This window comes from Lissotriton vulgaris, chromosome 2_1, assembly GCF_964263255.1.
Source record: "Lissotriton vulgaris chromosome 2_1, aLisVul1.2, whole genome shotgun sequence".
Classification (NCBI taxonomy): domain Eukaryota; kingdom Metazoa; phylum Chordata; class Amphibia; order Caudata; family Salamandridae; genus Lissotriton; species Lissotriton vulgaris.
Genome location: NC_141687.1, coordinates 1,041,555,477 through 1,041,570,132, shown reverse-complemented (window position 1 = coordinate 1,041,570,132; position 14,656 = coordinate 1,041,555,477). Strand labels below are relative to the sequence as shown.

General features: G+C 43.8%; 1 long non-coding RNA gene across 1 annotated transcript; it reads right to left on the bottom strand.

Annotated features, from left to right (window-relative positions):
• Positions 1-573: 573 nt before the first annotated feature.
• On the bottom strand, positions 574-14,081 carry LOC147731573 (uncharacterized). Its single transcript, XR_015308449.1, has 3 exons — positions 13,889-14,081; positions 10,235-10,309; positions 574-1,348 (listed from the first exon to the last, which is right to left on the bottom strand). It is a non-coding gene; the product is annotated as an uncharacterized LOC147731573 (long non-coding RNA).
• Positions 14,082-14,656: the final 575 nt, after the last annotated feature.

Genomic DNA, 14,656 nt, shown 5'->3' with positions numbered 1-14,656 from the left:
CTTCTGGTGGAGGTGGAGGGGGGCGAGGGCTGCAAGTGTGTGAAAGTGTGGGGAGCAGTGAGCAGCAGATTATGCGTGAACATTGGGAAAGTTGCGACTAGCAGAGAGCAGAGTGAGAATCTGTGTGTACACTGGTACCGCCGGCCGCTCCACACACCACTATGCTAGGGTGCACTGCGCAGCATGGATGTACAAGCAGGTGCGCTTGCACTCACTGCCTTCAAATTTAAAAAAAAATCAAAATCTCCCCTTTTGCCGCCCTAGCCCTTTTGCCGCCCTAGGCGGCTGCCTAGTCCTACCTAATGGTAGAAACGGCCCTGCAAGGATGGAGGAAGCAAAGGACAAGGTGGGGGTACGGGGGTACACGACAAAGCGCAAATGATGGGGGCAGGTATTTGAGAAGGGTTATGCAATGTATAATACAACACATGGTGCAAAGGAACCAAACAAATGCACCACTATGGAATTCCACCAACAAAACAAAAGTAATTTCTTGAATGTGAGCAGTGGAAGGGTACAAGTCATCCAATCAAAAGGATTGGAAATAAGTTATGCTCCATGAAAACAGAAGAGAATCCAACGAATAATAAGCAAATGAGTGACAAGAAAGCAAACCAATGGTAAGCAATAGGCGGGCATAAACCCCAACAAGTTTTTGATGGTATTTGAGGTATTCACAGTCAGCTAAAAGCTATCTGCAGATGAGGCCTAAAAATTGCACGCACATCTAGGAAAAAATAGTATAATTAAGACCACTGTTTAGAAGATTCTTGTACCTTATGCAATATTGCAACGGCTGGCATTACAAAAATGGATTAACGACTTGCAAAAGCAAATAAAATGACGCTTATTGGGATTTGATGCTTTTATAACTCTTGTAAGTCATTTTTCTGCTAAGGAAAGCGAAGGCGTTTTTGAAAAGCAAGTGCCGCGCTTCAAACTTCAGCACGTTTATGAGAAATGGATGATGTCAAACTATTTCAGCGTTGTAATAATAATTTCATTAACAGTGATCGTCTTTCAACCTTACTGTTGCCTGGGTAGTGCATTACATCGTAAACTAAGTTTTCCTGTAGCTTAATAGAAAGTCATACAAATGCAACATTTGCATGAGCAATCTATATACAATACTTCAGCAGTCTCATTACATACATACAGTCTTACTAGAGCACAAGAAAATGTAACAGATTACCTCTGGACCACCTGAAAAAATACTGTATTCCTGGCTCTTTTAAAGAAGGATTTTCAATCTGCAGCTTGGTGGGTGTAGCAAGTCACAGTGAAAAACCTTTGTTGTTCTTGTCTTCATAAAAGACTATCTTGCAAGGAAAGCTCATTCCATAATTACCTGTTGGAACAGATCATATGTAGAAATAAGAAGCTGGGTACATTCCACTTTTATCTGTCTTTTTTTTAGGCTGCATCAGTTCAACTTGACAGGAAAAAAGTGGCTGATGGCCCCATGGGCCGCCTCAAGATTTAGGGACAATGGATTTGGTCATAACCAATCCCACTCAGACAACGTGGCCTGGAGCAGGGAAAAGGGTGTGATTTGTCAATAGCCCAGCATTTAAGAGGGTTGTATGCTGCTGGTAAATTCTTTACCAGGCAACCTTTCTTCATACTTGCAATATCGTGTAACACTAATTGTGGGTTTATGGTCTCAAGAACTAGTGACTTTGCTAGGCCTGCAGCACTAACATATCCTTACTCTCAATGCAAGTGCACTGTTCAAATTTACATCTGCTGTTGTCGGACTACACTATAATAATCCTTTTTAAATGTGATTAAGGACTACTGCATTCAATATCTCAATTGCATTTTCTTACTGCTGTGCAGTGCACAACGTGTCTGAGTTGCCAGCTATTGTGGCATACTAGCCTCCCCAGACACATTCCACAACTAAGTACAACCTACATATTGTGTTTTCTGCCGTAGCCTTGAGGACAAAGGCTGGGTTGTTTTCATGTGGGACATGCTGAAGACTTTACAGCTAACACACATACACAGAAGGAACAGTATTAAGAACAAGCATTGCACAGCCAATAGTTCTCAAATACAGAAGACTGGCTTTGCCATGTTAAAACAAAGTTGTACAGCAGCACGGTTGAAAAAAAGTACCATGACACGCTTAGTGCTGGCCAAATCATAGCACTTTTTTTATTGTTAGGGGGTAAGAGGACAGGGAACAACATGGAGTATTGTTGGAAAAAAGTGCTATTATGCTGGTGGGGGAGCAACACTGACAACAGGAGGAGGGGGGCTGGTAGGCAGGGCAAGCAACAGACAACTGGAAGGAGGGAGGACGGGTGGAAGCAAGCATCAATGCAAGGAGAGGGGCGGGCGTGGCAAGCAACAAGCACAAAGATGGAGGGAAGGTAGGGGCAAACACAGACAGGACTGGAGAGTGGGTGGCTCAGCGCAAGTAACACGGACGATGGATGGCAAGAACACAGCAGAGGGGTGAAGTGCACAAGGAAGCCAGGTTAAAAAAAAAAAGTAAGCACCTTAGATGAGGGCTAAATCATAAAGAAAACATTAGCACTTAAAAAATGATTAGTGGAAGTACACAAGTAATGCGTTCATGCTCCAGGGGAGAGAAACACACGAAGAGGAAGGAAGCCTACGACACCTGACCAATTAGAAGCAAAAAAGAGTGACAATGAAGCCAACCAATAGTACGCAATGGGCGGTCTGAAAGTCCACTGATAAAAAAAAAGAAAAAAAAAAAAAGAAGGTCTCGAAGATACAGCGCATGTGCCGTCCAGGTGGGACCTAAAAAGAGGTTGGTAAATTATTAAAACCCACCATCAACACAGGATACTTAATTAGGGTTATCAGTTTTTCATGACAGTGGGAAGACAGAATTGTAGCCCAGAATGTTGCTTCATAGGTCAAAGTACATTTATAAAAATAAATTAAACAAACACACAAAAATAAAATGTAGTCTGACCTGAATCATGCCCAGTCCTGGGAGTCACAATTCAGCGTCCAAGATACAGAGAACAGCTACAATAAGGACCAGCACAATGTGCTACATTAGGAGCGCCAGTAATGTAGATTTTTCTAGTATTCATGACGGAAAATCTTAATTTTATTAAAGACACGGAGGCGAGTATTATGCTTTCTTATCTTGCTTTATTTTATACAGCAGCCAAGATAAGTAAATAACTACAGTTCCCAGAGGGCCAGAGGGCAAACTGGGCCATGGGAACGAAAAAACGTGAGAGTACAGTAACCAATCACCATGAGCCTAACAGATAAAGGCCCTAACTGACTGCGCAGCTTCCTCTTTTCGCTGGCGAGCAGATCAAGTATAGTCATTAAACAAAGGAAAAATGAATAAAATTAAGGATATAGCCAAAGTCCAGGAACATAAGTCTTGCATCAGGGGAATCCAAGGAAGAAGACCAAACAGAAGTCCAGGAGGAGGATCCAGGAGCGCTGGAATTGGAGGACTCGAAGGAGAAGATCGAAGAAGTCGAAGGGTAGATCTCCTAAGATGAAGCCGGTGGCAGGGCTGGATTCGCTGTAGGGAGGGAGAACAGATGTTAAGAAGTTGCGGCGGGATAATACTCGCCTCCGTGTCTTTAATAAAATTAAGATTTTCCGTCATGAATACTAGAAAAATCTACATTTTATGGCAAGACCGGAGGCTCCTATTATGCTTGTTTAAAGCATATTAACAACATCAGAAGCCACAGTATGAACAGGTTTGCAATAGAACATGCGAAATACACTGTCATTTGACCAGTCTGCTGATCTCAGAATGTCTTCCAGACGAGAGCCAGACCAAAAGGCTGTAGAAGCCATGGCTCCCCTGGCCGAATGAGCTCCGAAAACGGAGACGTCAATACCGGCAAGAGACATGACCCAACGGACCCAACGGGCAAGGGTAGGGGAAGAGACAGGGAGATGGGGTTTAATGAAAGAAATAAGGAGTTGAGAATGAGAGGGCGTTCTGAGATCAGCAGTTCGGTGTTCATACACTTTTAAACATTGTCCCACACACAGTTTAGGATGATCTGGAAAGTAGGGGTAAAACACTGAATCCAAATTAGTCTTGGTACGTCTGCGTATCTGAAACATCACACCTGAAGGAGAATATTGGCGAGTAGAAACATCTAGAGCCTTAACATCAGAAACTCGCTTGATGGAAACTAGACATAATAACATGGTAAGTTTAGCAGATAGCATTTTAAGTGAAAGAACAGCATTGTCTGGCCAACTAGAAAACAATTTAAATATTACTGTAACATCCCATAAAAAGGTATACTTAGCCAACGGAGGTTTTGCACAACGTACACCTTTGAGAAGACGACAAATCGTAGGGTGAGCGCCAACTGGTTTACCATCGATTTGGGAATGGTAGAGGGAGATGGCAGAACGGTAGAGATTGATGGTGCGGTAAGCCTTACCGGCACTGGCCTGTGAACCAAGAAAGTTAATTATGAAATTCAGAGAGGCTGAAATGGGATCGAGGTCCCTTTCCAAACACCAGCTTGTCCAAAGAGACCAGGCGGATCTGTATGCCTTGGAGGTTCCTGGAGCCCAAGCCTGGCTGATGAAGATCGAAGCCTCTTGTGAAATGAGGACGTCAGAAGAGGAAGGCCGGAAACTTTCCAGGCCGAGAGTTGCAGGGAGGAGTCGAGAATGAGACTGTGCTGTTCGCCTTGAGGGTTGAGGAGAAGATCCCCGAAGGAGGGAAGTAGGACCGGGAAGTCCACTGCCATTTCGAGAAGAGTCGGAAACCAAACTTGGGCCTGCCAGAAGGGAGCAACAAGAACCAGGGACGAGGACTGGCGGCGAACCTGAGAAAGAACCCTGTTGATCATCAGGAAAGGAGGAAAGGCATAATGGAGATGACGAGACCAATCTTGCAGGAAGGCGTCTGTCGCCACAGCCAGGGGATCCGGGCGCCAACTGTAGAACTGGGGTAATTGGGTATTGAGACGGGAAGCAAAGAGATCGATAGAGAAAGGGCCCCAAAGACGGGAAAGAGAGAGGAAGACGGATGGACAGAGCTTCCAATCGCTGGAATCTCGAAGAAATCTCGAGTGCCAATCTGCCACGCTGTTGAGATCTCCAGGAAGATACTCTGCTGTCAGAGAAAGATGATGGGCGAGACAAAACTCCCATAGACTCTTTGCCAAGTCCGCTAGTGGTTTGGACCTTGTTCCGCCAAGATGGTTGATGTAGCGGACCGCAGAAACATTGTCCATGCGGAGGAGAATAGAACAGTGAATCCTGTTTTTTGAAAGGCTTTTGATCGCAAAGGAACCTGCAAGCATCTCTAAACAGTTGATGTGCAACCTGGACTCCTCGGCGGACCATGAACCTCCAGTCGAGATTGGTCCACAACGGGCGCCCCAGCCCGACAGGCTTGCATCTGATTCTAAGACTAGATCTGGGGCCGTGGCGAAGATAGTGCGCCCGTTCCACGCATCCAAATGGTCTATCCACCATTGAAGTTCGGTGCGGGACTCGGGGTCTAGAGCCACGAGATCTGAATATGCGAGGCCTTGTCGAAGGTGACGAATCTTCAGGCGTTGGAGAGCGCGATAATGGAGAGGGCCCGGGAAGATGGCCTGAATGGAGGAGGAGAGAAGACCGACGATCCGAGCAAGAGATCGAAGGGATAAAAGAGAGGACTGAAGAACAGATAAGATCTCCGCTTTGATCTTGGAAACTTTGGAAAGGGGTAGGCGCAGGGACGCTGCGACAGAGTCCACCAAGAAACCCAGAAATTCCGTGTTTTGAGATGGAGTCAGAGATGACTTGTCCACGTTGATGAGGAAACCCAGATCTAAAAGAAGGGACTGAGTTAACAACAGGTCGGAGAGGAGAGATTGTTTGTCTGAATTCATGAGAAGGATATCGTCCAGATAAATAATCAGTCTTATGCCAAGAGATCGAAGATAGGCGACCACTGGTTTCAAGAGTTTTGTGAAGCACCAGGGCGCGGATGATAGGCCAAAGGGAAGAGAGGTGAAACAATAGTTGATCCCTGACCACTGGAACTGAAGAAATTTCCAATGGGAGTGATGAATGGGAACCGTGAGGTACGCATCCTGAAGGTCCAACCGGACCATCCAGTCGTTGGGGCGAAGAGTGTCCCTCAGGTGTAAGATGGTCTCCATTTTGAAATGGCGGTAAACCACAAATTGGTTGAACCATTTTAGGTTGATGACCGTGCGGAGTTTCTTGTTTTTCTTTTGAACAAGAAAAATGGAGCTTAGAAAGCCTGAGGAGTCGAAGGGAAAAACCTGAATCGCTCTTTTGAGGAGAAGAGCTTCGATCTCGTTTGAGATTTGAGATGTCATGAGAGTGGAAAAGACGAGAGGGGGAGGAAGAGAAGACTGGACAGGAGGGGAAAGGAATTCTATTAGGTAACCTTGTACTGTGCTTAAAACCCACGGGTCTGAACTGAGAGTGCACCACTTTTGAAGAAACAGTTTTAGGCGACCCCCCACAGGAGGGGAAGAAGAAAGGCTTACCTTGTTGATTGGCGTTTTGACGATATTGTCGTTGACCTTTGCCTTTGAAACCACGGCCACGTTGGGGATAGAATTGAGGCTTGTAGTCCTGGTTGTTGTTGAAGGAGCCTCTGGAGCCTTGGTTGTAAGGACGGCCGGAAGAGCGGCCCCTGCCTCTGCCGGCCCGTCCAAAAACCCGAGGGGCGAAAACTTTTTTGACTGTTTGTTGGGCCTTGTCCAAGGATGCAAAAGTAGAAACAAATCTACTAAGGTCACGAACTAAATTTTCTCCAAAGAGGAGACCATTCGCCTTGGGGCCAGGATCCATGGGTGCCAGATTAGAAAGTTTAGGATCCAACTTGATTAGGAGACCTTTACGGCGCTCGTGAGTAATAGCGGAGTTGGCATTTCCAAGAAGACAGAAGGCACGTTGAGCCCACTTAGATATATCTTCAGCAGAAAGCTCAGAACCTTCTAAGCGGGAAGCTTCCGCTAAATCAAAGATGCGGGCGAGGGGGCCCACAATGTCCAACAACTTGTCTTGGCAAGTGGTCCAAGCTTTATCAACCCCTCTGCGAGGGTCCTTGCCGAATTTGGAGAAAAAGGTGAGGAGTGGTTGGTCGATGGAAGGGACCATAGTGATTTTGTCGGGAAGAGAAGGCTTAGGGCATTCTGATTTAAGCCTGGCTCGTACCGGAGCTTCTAAAGGGAGACGTAACCTGGCAGAGATGTACTCTCCCACATGGTGGGAAGGGAACCATTCGGTAGAATTAGGGTGACGGATAGTGGAGGGATCAAACATGGGAAAACCCTCAGAGTCAAACACGGGTTCAAAAGAAAAAGAATCCAATTTTGGGGATTTAGCAGGGGGGGGGGAAGGGTCAGTGTAATCAAAAAGGTCAATCAATTGGTCAGCGTCATCGAAATTAGCATCATCATCATCATCGTCCGTGTCCAAAATGGTGGAAATTACCAATTTTCTCCTAGGAGACTCTGCATGTTTCTCTTTTTGCTTACGTTTGCCTTCGGAGGCAACAAACCCCTCCTTGGAAGGAGGCCTGGGAGGAACTGAGTCCTCAGTCAAGTGCGAGGAAGACTCGCTAATCAAAGACGCTTTTTTATGGGGACGAGATTGAGCAGAGAAATCCACCTTTTTCTGTCTGCTTTCCCCCGCAGACTGGGCCAATAACTTGGACATGATGCTCAACATTGAATTTTCCATGTTTTTAGACATTCTCTTCATAGAGACTTCCACAGCCGTTTCCACAGAGTTATTAATAAATTTATTTAAGTCCTTTTTGAAGGATTGAGAGTCCTGAGAAGGGACCTCCTCCGAGGAACTATCGCGTTCCATGACCAGGCTGTTACAAAATCACCAAGTATGCACAGGAGAATAGAATAGAGAATTCTGAGGTAGGCGAGGGTTAATGAAAATGCAGGGGCGTGTTAGAGGCGGGCCGGGAGGCGTGACGCTCGAAGGAAGCCAGGGAACAGAACCGGAATGCAGGCGGACTGAACGCTGGTGACCGGAGGCTTTAGCCGAGGTGAGGAGAGGACGGGGAAGACGCGCGAAGCAGCGCGAGGAAGGGAGCTACCAACGCGTGGCAGCAGGGGAGGGGTGGGAGAGCGAGGGAATGCAGCTCGTAATGCCCAGACACACGCGCGTATAGCGCACAAACAGTATCGCGAGGACGCGCCTGCAATAAATTAAATAAGCAATGAAAAACGGGCACAATACACTTCGAAAAACCAATAATACACTGTGAGCAAAGATAAAAGGCACTTATCTGACTGCGAGCAGCAAGAAAAGAGGAAGCTGCGCAGTCAGTTAGGGCCTTTATCTGTTAGGCTCATGGTGATTGGTTACTGTACTCTCACGTTTTTTCGTTCCCATGGCCCAGTTTGCCCTCTGGCCCTCTGGGAACTGTAGTTATTTACTTATCTTGGCTGCTGTATAAAATAAAGCAAGATAAGAAAGCATAATAGGAGCCTCCGGTCTTGCCATAAAATTACTGCACACCTCACAAAGCCAATACCTCACTGCCAGAGCTAAATCTTTACGGGGTTAATCTTGCAGCAGATGCATTTGTTGCTTGTATAAGGGAAGGGGGCGGGAGTGTTAGTCACATTTCTCTCTGGACAAGTGTTACTTTTGAGCCAACGGGGTGGTGGGGGGGGGGGGGGGGTATCGTTGTATAGTGTTGAAACAGTAAAATAATGAACTGTTTTTAGGCAGTTAAGTGGGGGGTGGTATACACCTGTGACCAAAAAAAAAGAACTAGAGACACTATAATTTGCTGATTAAACCCAACAGCGAAATAAGAAAGCTGATTAGGCATGGTGTTTTAGCCACTTATTTGATTTGAAAGGAGACTAGGTCCTGGGCCTTATGAAAACAGTAAGTGTCAGATTAAAACTGGTGACTGCATTGCCATTCAACAAGGAAATAGGTTTATATCAGTGCACGTTTCAAATCTTTGCATGTCTGATTCAGGATCTCCTGGGGTTGAAAATAGCAAAAAGGGAAACGTAATTAATATATTTTTAACTAATAATATCGCTATTAATGGTCAAAAACAATGAATGCCATTGTGTTCGTTTCAATTGTTTATTGAAGTGCTCCTGCCGTCCCACAACACAGTGGAGATCACCCAAATTATTAGACAATTACCAAACAGTATTTTTTTTTATTTAAACTGCCTCCTCTCCCTGTAACTCTGGACATACCGACTGACAAACACACTGCATTAACATTTCGTTCGACGATTTCAGCTCACTATGCCATTTTGTTTCGCTGTTATACATTTCCAGCACAAGTGAACATATCTGCAGATAAAATTGAGTTAAGCAATGCTAACTTTGTTTAACTTTGTCAAAACATCCCAATCCTATGCAAGGTTCCAACTCAAATAATGCATTTAAATAATTACTAGTGAAAATATTTATCACACAAGCATGCATCGAATTAAGCACGTATTTGCATATCAATAAATTGGTAGCTTGTCAGTCATGGGATATTGTTCACGTAAACATGGCTTTAGCTGCTGATGGGAAGAAAAAACTCATTACTAAATAACACGATGCTGGCAACATTAAATATTTATCATAGACTTATAACTCTGCTAGAGATACAACTTCAGATTGCCACTATACTTTAAATAAATTCAAAATGAATACTATTTATAAACTCAAAATTCTAAACTCAACAGTATAAGCTCGAAGTTAAGAAATAACTAATCCTTATATAGACACTTATTAAAGTATTTATACATATCTTAAATCTACATCTATCATTTTGCCAATTAAAATTAGGACCCTAATTGCAATTAAGTAATTTAATTGGCAACTCAAGAGCAAAAATTGCAAAGTGGCTAATTTTAATGCCTACTTTAATTACCAATCATGACTGGGGAGGGAGCTAATCAAGTTACATCAAGCAGTACCTGAGTAATGATGTGAAAAATTTAGAACACTGATTTTTTTCCTTTTATAAAAAGTTACACGGTGAGCACAATTGCAAGCAAAGACTTAAATGTGGATCTAAAGGATACAAAAGTAGGAGTTCTAATATACATTTTAAGGGTACACTGACAAAAATAAAAGCAGATTAGCGGTTGAGACATGCGTGTCGAGCAATAAAATGCTAAAACGCAACAATGTTGCTTTCATGTGTTATTTCATTATTGCACGTAGGGTGACCATTAGTTTGATAAGTCGTAGTTCATTTAGGCTCATAATATTTAGACAACTATACGCACCCAAATGGATCACAATGGCCCGGTACACAAGAGTAGCCAATCTTGTTTGTTTCTTTTCATCCATCGTGTTAAGATCTAAAATGAAGGCAGAGGACATTGGAATCATGACCTATCCGTTCATTAAAAAAAAAAAATACATGGAACGTGATTAGACTGACCTTATTTAACACAATATACTAGCTCAAACAAATAGGAGATAGGTAGTTGACTCAAACCTAGTTAACCTGCAAATTTGAATGTGTAATAACTTATTGGGCAATGTAAATATACTCAAATCTATACACCAAAGAACATAAGCAAAAACAATTTTGACCGTCAAGCTCATCATTCATAAGCAGTTTTGTCAATTGCTCTAAAATTATCTGTTTTCCGAGGCATTATTAAAATACGTGTTTTTCAAAAGACCAGTGTTCAGTAAACTAGTTCATGCCAAACCAGAAACTGGATCGCTGGTGCTTTAAGAGTGCCTTTTCTCTTGCACACATTCAATCGTACTGTATGTAATGAATAGAGAAACAAATTCCTAAACTGGTAGAACTGCTTACATGACAGGAATATTACACAAATTAAAAACACACAGTAAAAGTAGAACATGAGAAAGAGAAGTAGTAAATATGTGAAAGGACACCAGGTATGTAACATTTCAGGAATAATTATAGCAAATTCCTTGTGTACAGGAACATTTGATTTTAACTGCATGATAATTATATGGTTAAGTTATACCCTAAGTGTGTAAACACTGCAAATTTACTTTACCAGTTTTTGCTCTATGTTTACAGGATCTGCTTTTGTTTACATCTATGCTAACATTCATAAGATATGGATCCTAGCCTTACACATTATTACATTTAATTTTAATGACTCTTAATGAAACTAAATAGTCAAAAGCGATTTAATATTTACCATCTATATCTTGTTGAATACTGCAAACAGAACACGTGGCCAAATTTCTTGGTACGCACAAAAAAAAAAATCAAAACTAGGCAACTTTTTGCCATGTTGTCAAAGGTATATGAACACATTAAATATATAGTTATTGTATACATGAAAGGTTGCTTGTAATGGGTTACAACCAAGTCTACCAGTGTATTGATCAGAAAAAAAACGATGCTTCAGTGTACTCATGGTCGGGTTGCGTTAATCTCGGTGTATTAGAAAACTGTCCGATTTACCTACAGAGGAACTATTTCATACTGCCAAATGCGGCATCACAGAAAAAAAGGTATAGTCGTAAATGTAGATCACTGTGTTCACTTACTGGTTACCTTTTAATTACACTACTGTACGTAGAAAATACTACCACACTTTCATTCGAGCTCCCGTGCAAAAACCTGCTTAGTACATGCTCCATGATTGATTTTCTACCCTATTAGATAGTATCGGGGTAAGAAACATAAACGTCTCATACGAGGCGATCCATCTTACTATTCAGAGACATTTAATTTATCCCTTAACATAGATGATTGATAGTCGTGGAGGTGAAAGGCTAAATGGGCCATATGGCAATGTGCTGAATTCCATATGTTGTCTGCCCATGCATGTTTTAACAGACATTAAACATCTGTATCTAGGGGGAAAACAGCTGTGCGTTTACAATAACCACTTATGTGTAGTAATGGATCAGTGAATAATCTGGCATTCGTAATATATTATCCCACACGGTATTTCAGAGATAAAAATCAAATATGTAATGCAGGTGTAGTAAGCGGCCCTTGAGCAAATTATAACGCCCGTGAAAGGAGGGTGAACGTCTGACACTCATCAATAGAAGTTAAGATGAAATAAAAAAAAGGTTCGCTATGCTCTCGGGAATAGCATGATAGAAATTGAGAAACGTTAATATTGTTCTCAAACTGATTAGCCTTGTCCATCCCAATTTGTAAAGAAGTTCATCCACACAAATGCCCCAACACCTTTGCAACTGTTAACGTTTCAATGACGTTTCTTATTTAAAACTCCACTAGTATTAAGTATCTCTGAGAAAATAACACATGCTATCTATCTATCTTGCTGTGACTAAAGAATGTCCAGGAATAGGTGTTAAATTGCATAGTAACTGGATTTTATTTAAGTGAGGGGGAAGAGATGCTAATGTCAGTTAAGCCAGCATTCAGTGCACATTGTTGAACCGAGGGTAAGGAGTCAGGAAGAGATATAGAAGGCTCTGTTTGAAGTAAAGCACAAAGACAGCTCAGTGCCATGGTGAGTGGGCACCAGAAGGATCTTACTAATATGGTCAGGGAGCGCCACGTCTTGGTCCTAGTGAAGCTAGGTGCCACCCATGACTGGGGGGGGGCGTCTATGGCACATTAAGATGGACTCCCCATCATTGTAAGCAAGAAGTGGGGGGCAGAATACACATCTTACTGTCAGTGGGCGTAAGCAACGGATAATGGCATTCATTGCCAAGGTTTGAGGAGGTAACATGGGGGAACCACGCTTTGCCCAATTGGACGGCCTAATTCAAATGAGATGCTTCTTGCCACGCTTCATATCACACATACATAATCTTTATTTGGAAGTAGTCACAACCATAAAAGATATCATGGCAAGAATAGAGATGTAGAACCAGTTACCCTAACAAATGCGTCTGTCATAACTTAGCACAGAGATTATAACAATTACAAGGTTAGTTAGAATTAACTATTTAGCGCGTTTGGGGCATCATTACCAGCATGCTTCTATGTTAAACTAATCAAGGGGGGGGGGGTTAGTGGTGTAGCAAAGGGCCCCATTACAAGCACGAAAACTGGGTCACGTATGTCGGTATTAGGGAGATGGTAAGGTGGCACTGCTAATCTATTTGCCATAATGTACAGTTATGATTTGAGTGTACAGGCTCCCTTATACCACTAGGTCCTGGCGCACTCCTCCTACCACACTATTTCTACACCGGTGAACACAGATCATCATATAGGTAGGTTAAACAAGAGGGCATCAGAACGAGTACACTACTACGAGTCAAAACTCCGTGTCATGACCCGGGGTCATTTTGGATCACCACGCAGAGGTCAGTTATGTAAGGCACGAGGCAGCCAAAGGCAAGTTGTGTAGTGTACTTTTGTGAAATACAAGGGGAAACAATGAAAAGTTAATTACAACAGTACGAAGCAATTGGCAATACCATGGAGGTAAAACTACCGAAGTAAGGTCCAGAAATTGGGCCATATACAGATTTACCTACCATGAACAGGCAGCTTCGTGCAAATGTTACTCCTATTAATGGATTTCCGCGCAGAAAACTAGAGCTGACACGGGGAGGAATATGGTAACGTTAAGGCACTTTTGTTCGTCGGAGCGCAACATGCCAACCTAGCGCCTAGATAACTCAAAAGTTGCACGTTTGGTAAATTGGCCTGGGCAACAGGCAGGGTTTGCTGTTAACGTAAGGGGCAGAATGCAGGGTGTCTATCCTGATAAGCGGAAGCTAGTAGTGGCTTTGTGCAGTTGGCAACCAGGGCCAAGGAGCAGTTGCAGAAAACAAAAAGACCGTCAGCGGGATGTGTGTAATATTTGCCTCGGAAATGTTCGTGGTTGTTGGCTTCCTCCTGCCATGCCGTGTCTAAAACTGCTCACAGGGCTTCGTGCACATTACCTGCTGTCCAAGGTGTCTCTCCCAGATACAGATGCTAAAGTCTCCCCGCTCCTACTTACGCTCCCACTGCAGAGGTGGGCGGCTGGTGAAAGATATCCGTGTCCTTGGAGTGGGCTCCGGGCTTCACCTTTGCTCCCCGCCTGACCCGTTCGAGGGAGTTTTTTTTCCATGGCGCTTGCCTTCCTCTGCTCAGCAGCTGCAGACAGAGCTCCATTGTGCCCAGCGCGCGCTGGGCTCACAGCCGCGAGCTTACTCTGCACTAGCCAAGCACGTCAGAGACAACGTCAGCGCATTCAAGACTCCGTGACGTCAGCGAAGACTATAAATAACCCATGGTCACACAGCGCAGCTGCGCAGTGGAAACAGACGAAGGACAACAATGACAAACCGCTCTGACCCTAACCCCTCCCGCCCACGGACGTCGGCAGCCATCTCTGAATGGGCACGGTGCCAATTTACTGTGAAGGCGCTGTTCTCTGCTACATAGGAGTGTGTTGCTTTCAGAGGGTTCCGCCAAGCTAATATCGAAAGTAGATTTGTGTTCATGGCTTATTTTACTGAAACAAAATCAGAGCCACAAACGTTTGAAATGAAAACAGATGGTAAGGAGGGGTATCCCAGCCCGAGAGTTTCCTCTCCAACTGACGTCAGCCAGGCAGGCCCAGCAATCTGAAGCCATTACGCAAGCCGTGGCGTGGAACTGCCCCCACAGCCTGGCAGCAAGCCTCTGCTGCTTATGTAATACACTTCGGAGAGTTTCCATGAGCGCTGATAGCTTATATTTAGAAGGGTTGCCGGAAGGGACTCTCAGCCTGGGGCGTGCTGAA